Below are 16,969 nucleotides of genomic sequence, written 5' to 3'. Positions count from 1 at the left end.
CCTCCCCTATCCTTTCCTTTGGGGGGGGCGGAGCAGAGGCGATGATTGACAGGCAAAATCCCTCACCAGCGACACCCGCAGGCAAAGATTTATTTTTTCATTGCAGTTGAAAAGGCTTTAGAAATGTGAGAGAAAAACACCTGCCATGGATCACTGGAATGGAATTTTCACTTAAAACTTTTTGTACACTTTTGAAGGACCAGGACAAAGACTTTGAATGTGGTGTAAAAGTGAATGTCATTAAACCTTTAAGGTGATTTTGAAAATGAAATGCAGGTCTGGGTCCATGATGACTACAACATGATTTCTGGCTTGGGTTGTGGATTTTAGAATTAATGATTGAAGCTGTGCACAGACTTTTAATCATGATTCCCTTGCTCCAAAAACAATGACTTCAGTTTGTCTTTGTTTAAGAGCATGGCACAGAGGTTCACAAAAGAGTAATACATGAGAGAAATTATGTAGGCACAGAAAAGGGCACTTTCTAATTTGAAGGTTGTCGAGCAGCTGCTCTGGTACCGGTTGGCTTCTGTGTGTGCACGTGTGTTCTTGTTTTAAAGCTTGTAATTGAAGGGTGACATATGGACAAGTGTTAACAAGGTCAATAGCGAAAGACTTTGTAAACCACGCTCGCCTATCCATTGGGTGATTTTCTTCAGTCATTTACACTTGTACAAGGCTCAGTTTTGTTGTAGCCTTCAGTATTTGTTCTCTCTTTGGAAGTAACAACTGATAAATTTACACTGAGGATTTCCCTGTGTACACAAATATTATTTCTAGCTGTGTACGTAGCAAATTATTTTTCAGTGACATAGAACTGATTGTAGGCAAGCAGATCCCATATGAGATGATTCATACAGCCAATAACAAAGTTATTGATGGAGCTGGGCCTATATTCCCTATAGTGATGTGATGAGATATTTGCTGTGGTAGATTCAGCTATTGGTCATTATTCCCCTTGAGACAGACATATATATTGGAAATATTGTTACTGGGGAGATCTGAGAGTTCAATTATAAGTACGGAAGTCATATAAATTGCCTCCCGTTGAGAGTCTGACACATTTGCCATGAGCCCAATGCACTGCTACACCCCCCCCCCCCCCCCCCACACACACACACACACACACACACACACACACACACACACACACACACACACACACACACACACACAGAGAGAGACACACATATGACAAATGCGCGCGCGTATGCATGCAAACACAAACAACACATGTGGAGTTTAGCATGCGTGGTCAATTTCAATCCTCGCCCACTCCTCTGTTGACCTCACATGAGTGGAGGAGGAAAGCTAGTTAGTAACTCACACTTCATGAATATTTTAATGTCATGCTATATTTACCACACAGTAAACATAAAATGTACAGTGATGTATCAGAAAATGTCCCCCTTCTTTAACCACCAAAAATATCTCATCTACAAGCTCACAACAAATTGCTATTTGATGCTTTGTGAGCTTGTACTGTAGATCTGCTATTTGTGCAACATTTTTCATCGTTATTTTTCTAAATGTTCACCTGTAATAGGTTGTAAGTGGTTACAAGCTTTCCATGTACAGATTCTTGACTCTTTTTTCAATTCTTTAGAGAATGACAAATCCTGATCAGAAGCTTGTGAGAATGATGATGTCCTCAGCTATGGAAGAAATCAACGTCAAGAAAGCAGGAAGTACTATAGGTCATGACTCATCCAGTGGTCTTCCTGGATGTGTGCATGCTTGCATGTACGTACTGTACGTATGTGCATGTGTTCGTATGTTTGTGTGTGTGTGTGTGTGTGTGTGTAAACTGTGTATGTGCACAAATGCAAGTGTGCATGTATAATTTATTCTTAAAACACTTCTTGGCATTAATGTGAGAATGATCTGAAATGAAGAACACAACAGCTAAAGGCGCTAAACTCCCCAGAGGGATGTTGGTTTGGTGCTAACACACTGCCTCCAGCTAGGATTAGTTTTTTGTCAACTCAAATAAGCAAAGCAAAGATATTTTCAAATCTAACAGCTAAATAGGATATACTGTAGCCTACATTCTAATGATAACCATAACCCTAACCTAATGTTATTTCAGTTGCTTTGAGGTTTTTATTCAACTATCATTAGAGCCTGACCAATACCTCGATTTTTTGAAGAGCTAGAAGCTCTTCAAAAACAGCAGATCTACAAGCTCACGCCATATCACAATGTGATCTTGTAGATCACATTGCGACATGGCACAATGTGATCTGTAGTGGTTAAATAAATACAGTTCAGTTCATGTTCATTTTTTTATATATCAAAAATGTACCCTGATGAAGGCATTGTTGCCTCAACGTGTAGGTGTATTTCTTATTCTTGCTATGCATTAGCCAGACTATTCAACTTTTTTTTTTTTTTTTTTTAAAGAGTGCCTTGGTCTCATCCATTTCTTTATATCAAAAAGTTATTTGTGTTTTGTATTAGTTTCTTTCTAATTCATCGTTCAAAACATCCATAATCGTTTCTGTATGGACTTGTTTCTGTATGGTCCAAACCTGAACTTTAACTTTATATGTTATTTTATCTCCCCAGATATAGTTACAGGTCAGTGTTGAAGGTTAAGCATCTAATGACTGCAGAGTAGAAGTTATTATAATCTACCTGATCCAGTAGAGTACATACTGTAGTACATTTTCAAACATAGGGTAACATAAAGTCATATCACAATGGAAAACAGTGTTATACTGTAGACCTATTTGGATCTTGTATGACAGAAGCTTTGGGTTCTATGCATCACTAGCCTATCTATCAAGTTCAGCACACATCAGAACAACTCGAGGTTACGAAGGTAACCCCGGTTTGTTTAAATTCGGAGTAACATACTCACTATGGGATATCAGCGCCTCCCGGCGATGCACAGAGCTACATACAATAAACTCCCGGGCCATTCCATTGGCTGTTAAGGGTATGTCACGCGGACGGAAGTCCTAGGGGTATAAAACCCTCACGTGACTGTGGCTCCTCCTCTTTAACACCAGCTCTCTGCACGCAGATGCGCACAAAAAGGGGTGTTAGGTGAGTATGTTACTCCGAATTTAAACAAACCGGGGTTACCTTCGTAACCTCGAGTTTGTTTTCAATTCTCCGTAACATACTCACTATGGGATTCATAAACCCCCCTGGGGCTATAAAAACCAACAAAACCCTCACAGCCCCGCACGCCCTTCAGCCCCTTCAGCCCCGCCCCCCTGGGCGTGACCTCTGGCCTCATGGGCGCCCCAGCCCTCCGGGCCAGGGTGCGGGATATAGAAAGAAAGGTAGACCCTGACAGACCAAAGTCTGCCTCATGCAACTAATGAACAGACACGAGTCTGCCCCATAAGTAAATACGAGGAAACAGAGCCTCCGCCCCTGGGACCCAACCTACTGGCGGTCCCGAGGGGACTCAGGAGAAGGAAGTCCGGAGAGAGAACAAGACACCAAGCCTGTCCATCTCCTCCCCTAACTAGAGACAGCCGCCACGCCCAGGACGGCGTGCACCACTGATGACGCCTCCACTGATGACGCCGCCACGTCCAGGCTGTAGAAGGCCGCAAAAGTCGATGGAGACGACCAGTTAGCCGCTGCGCATATCTCCTGGACCGAAGCTCCCCTGGAGAGGGCCCAGGACGCAGCTACGCCTCTAGTAGAGTGAGCCTTCAGTCCTTCTGGAACTGGAGCGCCACCACTGACGTAGGCCAGCCTAATGGCATCCAAGATCCATCTAGAAAGCGTTGCCTTGGCCACTGCCTTCCTCTGACCTTCTGGGCCATAGGAGACAAAAAGCTGAGACGACGACCGGCCGATCACTGTCCTCTGGCAGTAGAGCTTTAAAGCCCTCACCGGACAGAGACAGTGTAACCGCCTATCCTCCGCCCGAAGCGAAGGGAGGTGGATGGAAAGCCGCCAGCTCGACTGGAGCCTGGGCTACCACTCCATTCTTGGGAACAAACGCCATGTTAGGTTTAAGCAAAACCCTCCTGTCGTCACCCGAGAACCGCATGCATTCAGAACTCACTGAGAGTGCCTGCATGTCACTGACCCGTTTAGCCATAGACAAGGCCACCAGAAGGACTGTCTTGAGACTAACGACCTTTAGGTCCGCAGACTCAAAAGGCTCGAACGGGGAACGGCAGAGTGAATCCAGCACCAATGCCAGGTCCCAGGCCGGGAACAGAGGCCTGTTGACTGGCCTAGCCCGCCTGGCCCCGTTCATAAAACGGCGCACCAAAGGATGCTGACCAACCGTCTTGTCATCGAAGCCCTGGTGACAAGCGGAAATGGCCGCCAGGTACACCTTAACCGTTGAAAACGCCAGGTCCTGGTTTAACCTGTCTTGCAGGAAATTAAGGACGCAGCGCACCGGGGCTTGGAAAGCCACCACTGGCGGCGACTGTCCCAGACACCAAGCCGCGAACATGTTCCACCTGCCTTCGTACGCATCTCTCGTGGAAGCGGCCCTCGCCCCCTGGATGGTAGCTACCACGTCAGGAGGCAGACCACACGAGGTCAAGTTCGCCCTCTCACGGGCCAAACCCATAGGTCTAGGTCCTGAGGTCGTTCGTGGAAAATCACGTCCCCTCCCTGCCGCAGCAGGTCTGTGTAAAGGGGAAGGGTCCAAGGCTCGGCGTAGAGGAGAGGAGTTATCTCCGATCTCCACACGCCCCATGCCGGCGCCACCAGTAGCACTGACAGACCCTGGAGTCTGACTCTCTCCAGTGTCGGGGGAATCAGCTCCAGTGGTGGGAACGCATAAAGCAGTTCGTCCGGCCAACTGTGTGCCAAGGCGTCCAGACCCAAGGATGGGTCCCTCCCCTTCACTGAGAAAAAAACTAGAACACTTCTTTGGAGGGAAACAAGTCGACCTGAGCCCGGCCAAACCTGGCCCAAATCAGGTCCGCCACCCACGGGTTGAGGGACCATTCGCTGTACCACAGCTTGCCCCTGGACAGCAGGTCCGCACCGCCGTTCAGGAGGGCCGGTACATGAAACGCTCGTATTGACGCCAGACGCGAGTCGTACCACAGCGTCAGTTCGCACGCCAGGCTGTCCAACACCGGGGAGGTCAAGCCCCCCTGCTTGTTGATGTAGCACATGGTCGTGGTGTAGTCCGTCCTGATTGTGACATGACAACCTCGGATGTGAGTCTCGAAGTGCTTGAGAGCGAGAAAAACCACCAACAACTCCAGATAGTTGATGTGGGCCGACTGTAGACTGAGGTCCCACACTCCCCTGGCCGGACGGCCCTCGTGTACGGCTCCCCAGCCGGTGAGGCTGGCGTCCGTGGTGATGATTTTCCGTGATATCACAGTGACTACCCTGACCCCTCCGGACAGAAAGGCTGCTTGTGACCACGGTCTGAGTGACTCCATGCACCGTGGAGACACCAGAACTTTCCGAGAACCCAAAGTGGGCGGGATCCTGAGAGCCCACATCCACTTCTGAAAAGGTCTCATGTGGAGCCTGCCCTAGACTGCCCCAACGCTCCTGATTTCGTGTATAGAGGGGCGGGTGTAAAGAGCCGGCGAGAGATTGCGGCTGATCCCATTGGTTCACCGATCTGTCCGTCAACCCCCGCCCCGTTAACACAACATTACGAGCGACGCCCACTGCACTCTGGTTGGTTGGGAAGTGAAACACTTCCTCATACCGAGTACACCGACGCGCTGGGCCAGGCTTTTATTTTTTAGCAACACTAAACAATAAAAGCCTGGAGATCGAGGCTAAGCCTGCCCAAACGGATCAGGTGTATAGCCGAAGCCATGAGACCCGCCGCCTGCATGCAAAGCCTGTAATTGACTTGACGCCCCACGTGGAAAGACCTCACACAGGCCAAAAAGCTGTCTATCCTGTCTTGGGACAGACGCGCCATCAGCGTGTTCAAGTCCAGCGAGATCCCTATGAAGGTGGTCCGCTGGGACGGGACCAAAATGCTCTTCTGGGCGTTGATGGTGAAGCCGAGCGACGATAGGTGAGAGATGGCTACATTCGTGTATTGCATCACCTCTTCCCTCGAGCCCACCGCCAAAAGCCAATCGTCGATGTAAGTCGACAGTCGGATTCCCTGCCGCCTCAGTGGAGCTATGGGCGCATCGGTGCACTTCACGAACACCCTGGGGCTCAGTGACATGCCGAAGGGGAGGACTGTGTACTCGTACACCTTCCCCTCGAAGCCGAAGCGTAGGAACTTCCTGTGCGGGGGGTAAATTGGGATGTGGAAATAAGCATTTTGAGGTCGATGCTCGTCCACCAGTCCCCGTGACGTACCGTTCGCAACAGCGCCGCGGTCGTCAACATTCGAAAATTTTAAACCGTCAGGTACTTGTTGAGACCCTTTAAATTCAGAATGGGTCGTACGCCCCCCCCTTTCTTTTTCACCAGAAAATATTTCGAATAGAACCCCAACCGGTTCTGATCCGGAGATAATTCCCTGACAGCGCCCTTGCTCAGAAGAGAGACAACCTCTTCTCTCAGCGTGCTGGCTGCTTGTCCCCTTGCATGAGAAAACAAAACCTTGTCTGTCATGGGGGGTTTGGTGGAAAATTGCAGCCTGTAGCCCTTTTTTATGGTACGTAACACCCCGGGATTTGGCTTGCAAGCTTTCCATTGCGTTAGGCGCTGAGCGAGAGGGTTGGTGGAGGCTGCTGACGTCATCGTCCCCTCGGAGCGTGTGTCCGTTACCATGGGGATTAATGGCGACGCTACTTGTACCAACGGAGTCATACGCGTGGCTAACGCTAGAGGTGGTGGAGGTAGCGATGGCTCGTGCAGGAGACATGGGGAAGTCACGTGATCGAACACTGAAACCTTCCGTGATGTTAACTTCCGCCTCACCTTGGTCGCCGCCATCTTGGCGCCCTTGGCCGCTGCCATCTTGTCCCCGTCTGTCGGTCGCGCTGGGAGTGACGACAGACAGGCCCTCCGCGGAGGAGGCGTTCTGCCGCCCTCTAGAGGTGAGCGTGGCATAATACACAAAGGGTTGATGACACGACAAGGCCTCTGGTCCGCCATTGTGGTGCAACCGTGGACCTGAGTGGCCATTTTGTGCCGTGGGAGTGACGACAGACAGGCCCTCCGCGGAGGAGGCGTTCTGCCGCCCTCTAGAGGCGAGCGTGGCATAATACACAAAGGGTTGCTGACACGACAAGGCCTCTGGTCCGCCATTGTGGCGCAACCGTGGACCTGAGCGGCCATTTTGTGCCGATCGACCAAAAGATGTCTCCTGTTGGACGGGAGATAAAACCGACGTGACCTCGATACAACGGCGCTTAAGCGCCCGATGGATCGGGGTGGCACCGGTTTTATTACCTGCACTGTATTTAATACACTTAGCGGGGTTGTCCCAACAGTGCTCGGTAAGTCGCGAAAAGGACTTACCGAGCACTGTGGGCTTATGGTATTCAATACACTCAGCGGGGCTATCCCAGCAGCATTTGGAATGTCGTGAACCGGACTTTCCAAATGCTGTGTGCTTATAGACATTGAGCGACGATGTAGGAGGGACCCGCTGCTCGGGGACCCTCCTGCTCCGTCGCTCGCAGACAGGTGGAATAATGAGAGGTTTTGTAACATTCAACATGTTTATTACAGTAGACTGTACACACACATTTTCTGCAACACTCACTTTTTCTGTGACACTCAAAACTTTTTGCATTGCATGTGACATTGGAACAACAAAAACTTTGTGTCTCTTGGCGCCCGAGGATCCGCCCGTGGCTCTGTCCATCGGGGCTAGCAAAGAACCTGTCCTTTTCCCTACTAACACTGCCTGGGGGCCCGTCCTCCACCCAGTCCCTCCGCGGGGATCTAGGTGCGGCTGCTGGACAAACAAGTGTTCTGGGGGCAAAGTGTCATTTACCCCGCCCGCGACAGGATTTTCCCCAGCTGGCCGCTGACCTGCGGGAAGAGGAGCGTCCTCTCGTTGTGGGGCTTGGGAGGGGGGGGGGGAGTGGGTTCCAGGACGCCAGACGCTGCTTCCTGCTGGGCTCTCCTGGACTCAGTAGAGTTGCGTAGGAAGTCTGGGGCGCCATCGAAGAGGTTATGTGGCCTTAAAGGAAGAGCCATCAAGGTTTTTTTGTCGTCGCCCACCTCGTGCTTGAATTTGGCTAGCTCGAGCCATCTAGCACGCTCAATCGCCGCACAGTCCGACATCGCCTTACCGTTCCACATGGTAGCATGGCAGCAAAGTCGGATCGTGAGCTGCAGCAGTTGCTCCAACTCCGCTATATCCTTCCCATACTTCTGGCGCAGCTCAGCCAGGCGAATGGCAGCAGAGCCCTGGAGCAAGCCGGCCGTGTTGAGCGCACGCGCTGCTAGGGCCGATGATTTATAGGCCCTCTTCACCGCTGCGGAGATAGCCTTCTCCTTTGTGTTGGTGAAGTGAGGTTCGGGGGTCAGGCCCACGGCGCCCGGGTGTTGGTCCGAGATGCCCTGGGCCAGCACTGGATCCATGGGGGGAAGGCTGTTGAGACCCACCTCACGAGCGCCCACCATGTCGATGGTGAAATTGATCTTGGGGGGCTCGTTGTGGGTTTCCCAGGTGAAGTGTAGAACCTCGTCGAAACTGCTACACATCGCTACCTTTCTGGACCTGGCTGGGCGTGGAACCTGCGGAGCCAGGCCCTGGTAGCCCGGGACGGGAGCCACGGAGGACGCTCGCTCCTCCGTTGGTCGTATGAGGCCGCACCTGGTGTGAGCGCGGTCGAAAACCACCGAAACGGGCTCGTCCTCTGGATCGGTGGTGTCGGGGCCCTCTCCCTCCGGTTCCTGGGAAGCGGAAGGACCTGCGGAGGCCCCAGGTGCGTTGTCGACGGGGCTGGACATCACGGCTTCCCTAGACTCCGGTTGGAAAGATGTGATATCGTCCCTGTCCTCACCCTCCTCCATGCTGTCCGCGCTGGAGTAGTCACTGCCATCCTGCGACGCGCTCGAGTCTCTGAACCGTCGTGGTGGTGGGGGTGCGGGAAGCGGGGAAGGGGGAGAGGTAGAGCCGCTAGCCTGCTGCATCTGGTGTGGTCCACCCGACACAGCCGCAGTGGCTGCTGGTGTGCTGTGTTCGCTCCGTAAGCGGTGGGTCCCTCCACTCACGGTAGCAACAGCATGTAATGAGGCATCATGGCGCCGCGGAGAGTTGGTCCCGCCATCCGGAGGTGCCATGGTTGCCGGAGGGCCCATAGTGCGAGGCTGTACGTGGTGTGAGCCACCACGCACGTTCCCTGGGCCGATCTCGTCCGTGCGATATGTCTCGATCGCCCGGCCTGCTGCTGACGAAACCTCACCGCTCGACTGGGTGGTCCATCCGGCGAGAGCTCTGGCCCTAGCCAGACGGGCGTCGAGGTGTTTTCCTCCGAAAAACGTGCAGTCCACACAGTAGTCTGCCTCGTTGGGATCGCCTCTCGCCGCTCTCAGGGCGTGCTGCAGTCCGAGGCAGGCTATGCAGACCTGGTGAGGATCTTCGCCGGCGATGTACTGCGGGCATCCCTCGAAACCGCACCGACGAGGAGCCTCCATCGTGGGGCTAGCTGTGGTTGTAGCTGAGCTAGGCTAAGCTAACAAACAAACGAACAGCTAGCTTAGAGACACGAGGAGGAAAACTGAAGAAAGAAAGTTTAGAAATAAACAAATAATAGCCGCGGGAGCGCGCTACTTAAAGTGAAAGAGAAAGAAAAACCAGTGGGGAATACAAGTATTCCCGCAGTGGGCTAAAGCTGGTTTTCTTAAATCCTGAAGTAGATAACTGTATGAGTAAATGTTTTGCTGTGTGCATCTGTCGTCGCAGAGAAGCTAAAAGAGGAGGAGCCACAGTCACGTGAGGGTTTTATACCCCTAGGACTTCCGTCCTCGTGACATACCCTTAACAGCCAATGGAATGGCCCGGGAGTTTATTGTATGTAGCTCTGTGCATCGCCGGGAGGCGCTGATATACCATAGTGAGTATGTTACGGAGAATTTAAGACAAACTGCCACATATACTAAAGTTAGCTTTAAAAATCCCAGACTGAATTATAAAATATATGCATTTACTTTTGGGAAATAGCAACTGATATGTTTGATATTTATGCTTGATTATATCACAATTAACAATTACATTTTTTATTAGGTGTGACCCGATCGGTCGACCTCAGAGCTCTGGATGGGGTGTGGTTTTCGAACAAGTTCTACGGAACGGAGGAGCCAACCCATTTTGAATTTTTAAAACAAACATTAAAAGCTTAAAATCAATTTGGAAGTGGAGTGGGCACTGAGGGCAAACCAAAATGGTTTTCGAGAGGGGAGAACTACCGTGGCCCAGATCTTGGCCCTAAGGTGAATAATCGAGGAGGTGAAAAAAAAAAACCTGACTGCTTCATCGATTTAAAAAAGGCATTTGACTCGATCCACAGAGGCACAATTATGAAAATCCTTAAGGCCTACGCGCTACGGTGTCCCTCCCAACCTACTCCGGGCAATAAAGACCATGTGCTCATCAGGCACCAGGGCAACAGTTAGGAGTTTGACATCTGTGTGTGTGTGTGTGTGTGTGTGTGTGTGTGTGTGCGTGCGTGCCGTGCGTGCGTGCCGTGCGTGCGTGCGTGTGTCAGACAGAAAGAGATGGAACACGAAAGAGAAGGAATGCGAAAGAAGTAACGCCAGAGAGAAATCAAAAGACAGATGAAAGCATGGTGTCTTCAGAGCAGGGAGTCCCTTAGGCTATTTGTATCAGCATCTGATTTCATACATCATCACACAGATTATCCAAATGTGAGGTACACCTCCTGGTGTAGTACTGTGTGACACTATGCTGCCTCATAGCTCTAGCTCAGCGGAAAATACATACATACTTTGCAGTATTAAAATGTATCCTGGACATCATTGTTCAGTGGATAGTGAAAAACTAAACTCATCCTCCACAACTCCCAGGTCACAAAGAACACACAATCGCTGCTCATCAGGAATTCCAGTATACTGTATCTACCCACCTCAACTACCAGAGGTAATGCACCAGATCTTAGCTGGGCGCAGAGGGACCTCTGTCCTCTCTTTAAATTAAATACAACATCAGTGATATAGTCCTCTTTGAATTGAACATCATTTCTTAACTTAGCTTTTTTCCAAATGTCCACCCTCCATTGCTACTGATGTAACATCGACAATTTATGTCATATTACAATGAAGGTTATTCATAAAATATACATTTAAATCAGAAAGTGAGAACATTTAAGAGACGTCTTATCCATGGATGACTACATCTTCTATTCCAATTAAATATAATTTTCGTGAGCCTCTCTTCTGGCAGTTAGCAGTTTGATTTGTTTTGTAAAGCCACTTTGGGTACTATGAAAAGCGCTATATAAGTGTGATGTATTATTATTATTATATAAAAGAATACTCAAATTCATATTTTCAATTGATATACCCAAATTGACCTGCTTGATTTCCTGAGCTAAATCATTTACATAAAGAGCAAACAGAGTGGGGGAAAGCACAACGCTTTGCTTCACACCAAATGGCGTCGGAAACCAGACGGTTCTGAGGTTGTTTAACTGCAGGCAAGCGACTGGGGTTTTGTATAAAGCTTTAATAGCTTTATACAATGTACCATTTATACCGGAGCAAAGTAATTTGTATTCTAACAGGTCTCTATTGTACCAATCAAAGGCTTTTTTTAAATCAACAAAACAAACAAATGTGCCTTTACCCTCCTCTAATCTAGCTCTTACTACAGATGAAATAACAAAAATATGATCAATACAAGCGCTGTTTTTTCTAAAACCGTTCTGTTCATCCACCAACACATTATTGAACTCCAGATAATCAGTAAGTCTCTTATTTAAAATACTAGAATACAGCTTATAGACTGTACTGAGCAAGCTGATACCTCTATCATTTAGAGGGACTCTAGGGTCGGCTTTTGGTGATTTTGGAATGGGTATGATAATTGATTTGTCCCACACAGAGGGTATGATGCCAGTATTGAAACAAGTTTGACATAGAGAGTGTTATACAGTCAACATATGAGGGGATTTAAGCACCTCACCTCATTGAATAGTTCGATATTCGAATAGTAATCATTGCTAGAGAGTGTTTGTTCAGTAAGGGGTCTCCCCGTCTCTCCAGCTCTTTACAGAAAATACATTTCCATTTCGAGGCACCAACTCATACAGGACAGAATAAATAAGTGAAATTGGAAGTGATGAAACAAAAAACTAGCTGACAAAACTGGAACTGGAACACTATGAAATTGAAGCTGATCTCTCCTGATTGCGTAAAATTGGTATTCCAACCTGAAATATTTGTTTTGTTTACTAAAGAGCTGGAGAGATTGGGAGACCCCTGAACAAACACTCTATACAGTGGAGACTGTCTCCCATGGCCAGTCTAGAACCAATTAAGAATCCTTGCATGATCTGCAGCACATTTCAAAGGTATCATTGAGATGTCATTTGCATCTGAACAGCGTAGAGGGCATAGGCCTACTGTACATTTGTATTCAACATATGCACAACAATTGAAACAGTGTTGAACCAATCCTTCTATATCTACAGGGCCGGCCTCTGCTACTGTATAAGCAATATAAGCGGTCGCTTAGGGCCACAACCACTAGGGGGGGGCACATTTTTTTTCTTTCATATTGTAATTTTGTCATGTATCTCCTATCCAACAACTAGCGTTATTATTTTAATATTCAATAAAAACAATTTTATAATGGGGGTGTTTTGGGGGGGCCACCCAAAAAAATCTTGCTTAGGGCCACGAAAACCCTAGGGCCGGCCCTGTATATCTAAATAATATATCTTAATTGCATTACATTCTTCAACTACTGGTAATGAGACATGAGTGTCGTGTTGTAGAGGGCACAATGAGGGCACAATGAGGGAGAAATCCAGCACATTTTCACTTCCAACTTTATACTGCAGCTAGCACAACGCCACAGGCGCTACTTTCCAAAACTGGCAACGCCCCGAGCATAGTACCAGTAAAGGCTGACTTCGGGATGATGACTTCTGGAGCACCCTGGGTGCTTAAATACTTATACCTACAGATACTGTATGACATAATCACAGTATCATGGTCTGATTCCAGCTCTTGACCCTGTGTCAACCTGTGTCAACCATCATCTCTTTCGTGCTATCCAATAAAGCAGGGGGAAAAAACTTTTACCTCAACTTAACTAAATCAGAAACTAATTAAAACTTAAACCAAAACTAAATCATCACTAAAGGTGCAGTTGACACAGGCAACGATTAATTAAAGCAATGGACACTGGGAGGTAATTGGCAGGTTAATTGGCTATTTCACCTACATCTCGTTCATTTCCAATATAGAATTCACCATGAGAGTAACAACACGATTACAAACTTAGTCTCTTTTCTTGTTGATGCTTCATTCACTGAACAGTTTTGTCACAAGGCGGTGGAGGAGCCTAGTGGGATGTAGAGGATTGATGCACAGTCATTGTTGGATGCCCACCGCACACACACGCACACACACGCACACGCACACGCACACGCATATGCACGCACAGGCATATGCACGCACACACACACACACACACACACACACACACACACACACACATACACACACATACACACACACACACACACACACACACACACACACACACACACACACACACACACACACACACACACTGCACACACTCACTCACTCACACACACACACACACACACACACACACACACACACACACACACACACACACACACACACACACACACACACACAGGGCCGCACCAAGGGTAGTGCGAACGGTGCGGCCGCACAGGGCCCCGCGCTTGGGGGAGCCCCGCAAAAAATGTAAAAAAAAAAGTAAAAAAAAAAAAAAAAAAAAATTAATGAACAGAATCACATTTATTAAGAGTTATAAAAAGAAATAACCGCAAATAACCACCAAAAACTCGGAAATATCCGCCCAAAACCGCACGCGCGCGCGAGGATGGGGGCGCGCGCGCACGCGACTTCGCACAGGGCCCCGCATTTCTCCCGCACGGCTCTGCACACACACACACACACACATACACACTCACTCACACACACACTGCTAAATGCCTAAGTTGTAAACTGAAAAGTTTATGGGAATAGACACTAAGCTGTTTCATAACAAATGGACTCTGTTATGCAGGCAGGCAAGTTTAAGCCTCGTTCAGACCGAAGATCCACAACGAGACAAAATAGTTTTAAGCCCGATTTATATTTTGGTGCACAATGTATAAATCACAGGACATCGCGGATGTGACACATCCACCCCGGCCCATATAGCCCTCAAATCACCCTCCCCGCCCAGCTTCCCTCCCCGGAACACGGGCAATTGTGTTTGTTTAGATGCTCAGGAAGCCGAATGCACTGCAGTGGATTTAAACCCTAGACTCTGCAGCAGTGGGAAGGTACCCCTCTGCCGTCCGAGTGCCAATTCGCCCCTCCTTTATCAAAACGATATTTCACCAGCTTAAATAAAATGCCATGTGATGGTTTTGCAGTGAATCAGAATCGCTCAAGCACTGAACTCACAATGATCGTCAAGGCTTTCTGAACGCCCACACCTCTCTGTGGTTGAATGCACACCTGTAAAGGACTGAGACTAACAGAGCTGTATTATAGTTGGATTCAAGTCAACCCACTGGAGAGATACAGCAATGGGATAGTGAAACATAGTACTGTAAGTCTTCTTACACATGAGTGTAGGTGTACTGTATGTAGCACAGTAGCTCAGCCTGAAGCCCAAAAGTCTCATCTCCCCTGGAGGATTCCCTCTTGGCCCAGCGGTAGATGTTTGGTTTCCCCATCCGGGAGACCTGGGTCCAAATCTCAAATGCTACACATGTATTTGCTATCTGTTAACAGTGTTTTCAAAGTGGGCATTTCATATTCAACTTTCATTACCCAACAATACCCACATTCAGGCACAGACTCATCCTCCCCTGGCACACCAAAGTGACTTGGACAGTCCATTGTGCGAGTAGCCATCGGCGGCTCAACTTAATGGCTGGCCAGACAGCAAGAGAGTCATTCATAATGAACTGGGATTGGAAAGGTGAGTGCTACAAAGCCCTAAAGACTTCCTCCCCGAGGAACAGATGAGCTGTATACTGCTCTCATTTGGAGCAGCAATTCGGCAGACCTGAATTCCAGGATTCCAGATGAAGGAGGGAGAAAGAGAGACTTGGAACTTATACCACTGGTCTGTGTTTACTGGCCACACGCCCTGCATTTGCATGCCCAGAACAAGAGGAAGTGACTCTGCATGGGCCTTTATGCACAGACGTCATCCCGACCATATGCTTACTGCATGTACGCAAACACTGGTTCGGCCTATATGATGCCCTATGAAAAACAGAATGGGACATGGGTCGTGCCCATAATGAAAAAATATAACAAACAGACCACTGTCTAATGAAGGCTGTGCCCGATGTGGACTGCTAATCTGGTTAAGTCTTTGACTGTGGCTCTCGTGCTCATTCATGTCAACAGCCTGACCAGGGCCCTGATAACCCAGCCCAGCTAGCTGTCCAGAGTGCTACGAATGAACGGGAAGTCCAGCCAGCTGGGTCCAACTTCACCGACAACCGCCAGTACAGGATCGCAGTTATCCAGGGTGAGGACACAGTAATAGAGGATAGGGGTGGCGATATCACCGCAGCACCTCAACTCCTCTACCACACACAGCCTGCGCCTATCGGAAATCTATGTGGTCCTCACCCAGGTCCGAGGTTGGGTTGAAGATGGTCAATGTCCTAAATGGTCCGCAGTAGAAACATCAGATTAAGACATCAACTATAGGTATATTATTCTCAGCGGGCCAGACTCGCTGTCATCGACGGCCTTCTGTGGTAGCTGGGGAGCACCTGATGAGGAGGCAAGGTCTGATATCTTCTGGTCAGAGCCGTATAAGAGAGAGTCGCGCCACGCGCTTTGATCTCGCCGCAAAGCGGGCTGCTATGGGATGTAGTTCCAAACATTGGAACTTCCTCATTGAGATATAGACAGAGCATTTCCGCACTCCATTCTTACAGTGACGTAACCCTCTTATACAGCTCTGCTTCTGGTGCCCCCCCCCCCCCCCCCCCGGCCGTGTCAAAGGTGTTCCAGGGGGTAGCAAGGGAGGCGTCTGCCTCAATCCCGGGACTTTGTGTCAGGTGAGTAAGTTAACTTAGTGGGGACACAGTGGAACTCCTCAGGTGGGGTCTGTGTAGCATCTGTATTTGTTTTATTGTTGTGGACTTAAGTTTGTTATTTTCTGTGGGCATGTGTTTGGGATTAAGTTTATGTTACTGTATATTGCTCTACGTTTTTTGTTTAATATTTTGTGTTTTTGATTACAATATGAGCAATAGGGGTAAATACAAGGAGCACCCACCCATCAGTGCTAATGTAGGCTACATGTTGAGAAAGTGTTCTGGTATATAGAGTTCCTATAAAAAGTTGTCATTTCCCTTCTGAAACCCATAGCCCTACTATCTAAATGGTAGCCTACCATGCCGGTTCCGTTATTTGAATAGAATAGAATTAAAGAAAAAATAGAATATGTGGTAGGTTTGTAGATGTGTGTGTGGATAAAAGTGGTGCATTCATTTCAAAAGCAATAATCAGTGGTGTAGAGTAACTAAGTACATTTACTATATTAAAGGTAGGGTAAGTGATTTGCAATTATTCAAATAATTGCAAAATGGGTCTATGTTCTGATAGTGCTCGTTACTATAGAGTGTCCTGTCCATATAAGGAGTCTCCATGTCTCTCCAGCTCTTTATAAAACAGAAAATGCATTTTCGTTTCAGTTTCAGTTTCATTTCCAATTTTATCCAATCAGGATAGAGAAATCAATCAGGATATAGATTAAACAAGTGAAATTGGAAGTGATGACACTAAGAAATGAGCAGGCAAAATTGGAACTGGAACACTATAAAAATGAAGCTTAAAAATGGGTACTTTCTCCTGATTGGCTGAGATTTTGACA

The sequence above is a fragment of the Gymnoscopelus braueri genome (assembly GCF_963280865.1).
Source record: "Gymnoscopelus braueri genome assembly, chromosome: 18".
NCBI lineage: Eukaryota > Metazoa > Chordata > Actinopteri > Myctophiformes > Myctophidae > Gymnoscopelus > Gymnoscopelus braueri.
Note: the sequence above shows the minus strand (reverse complement) of the source record.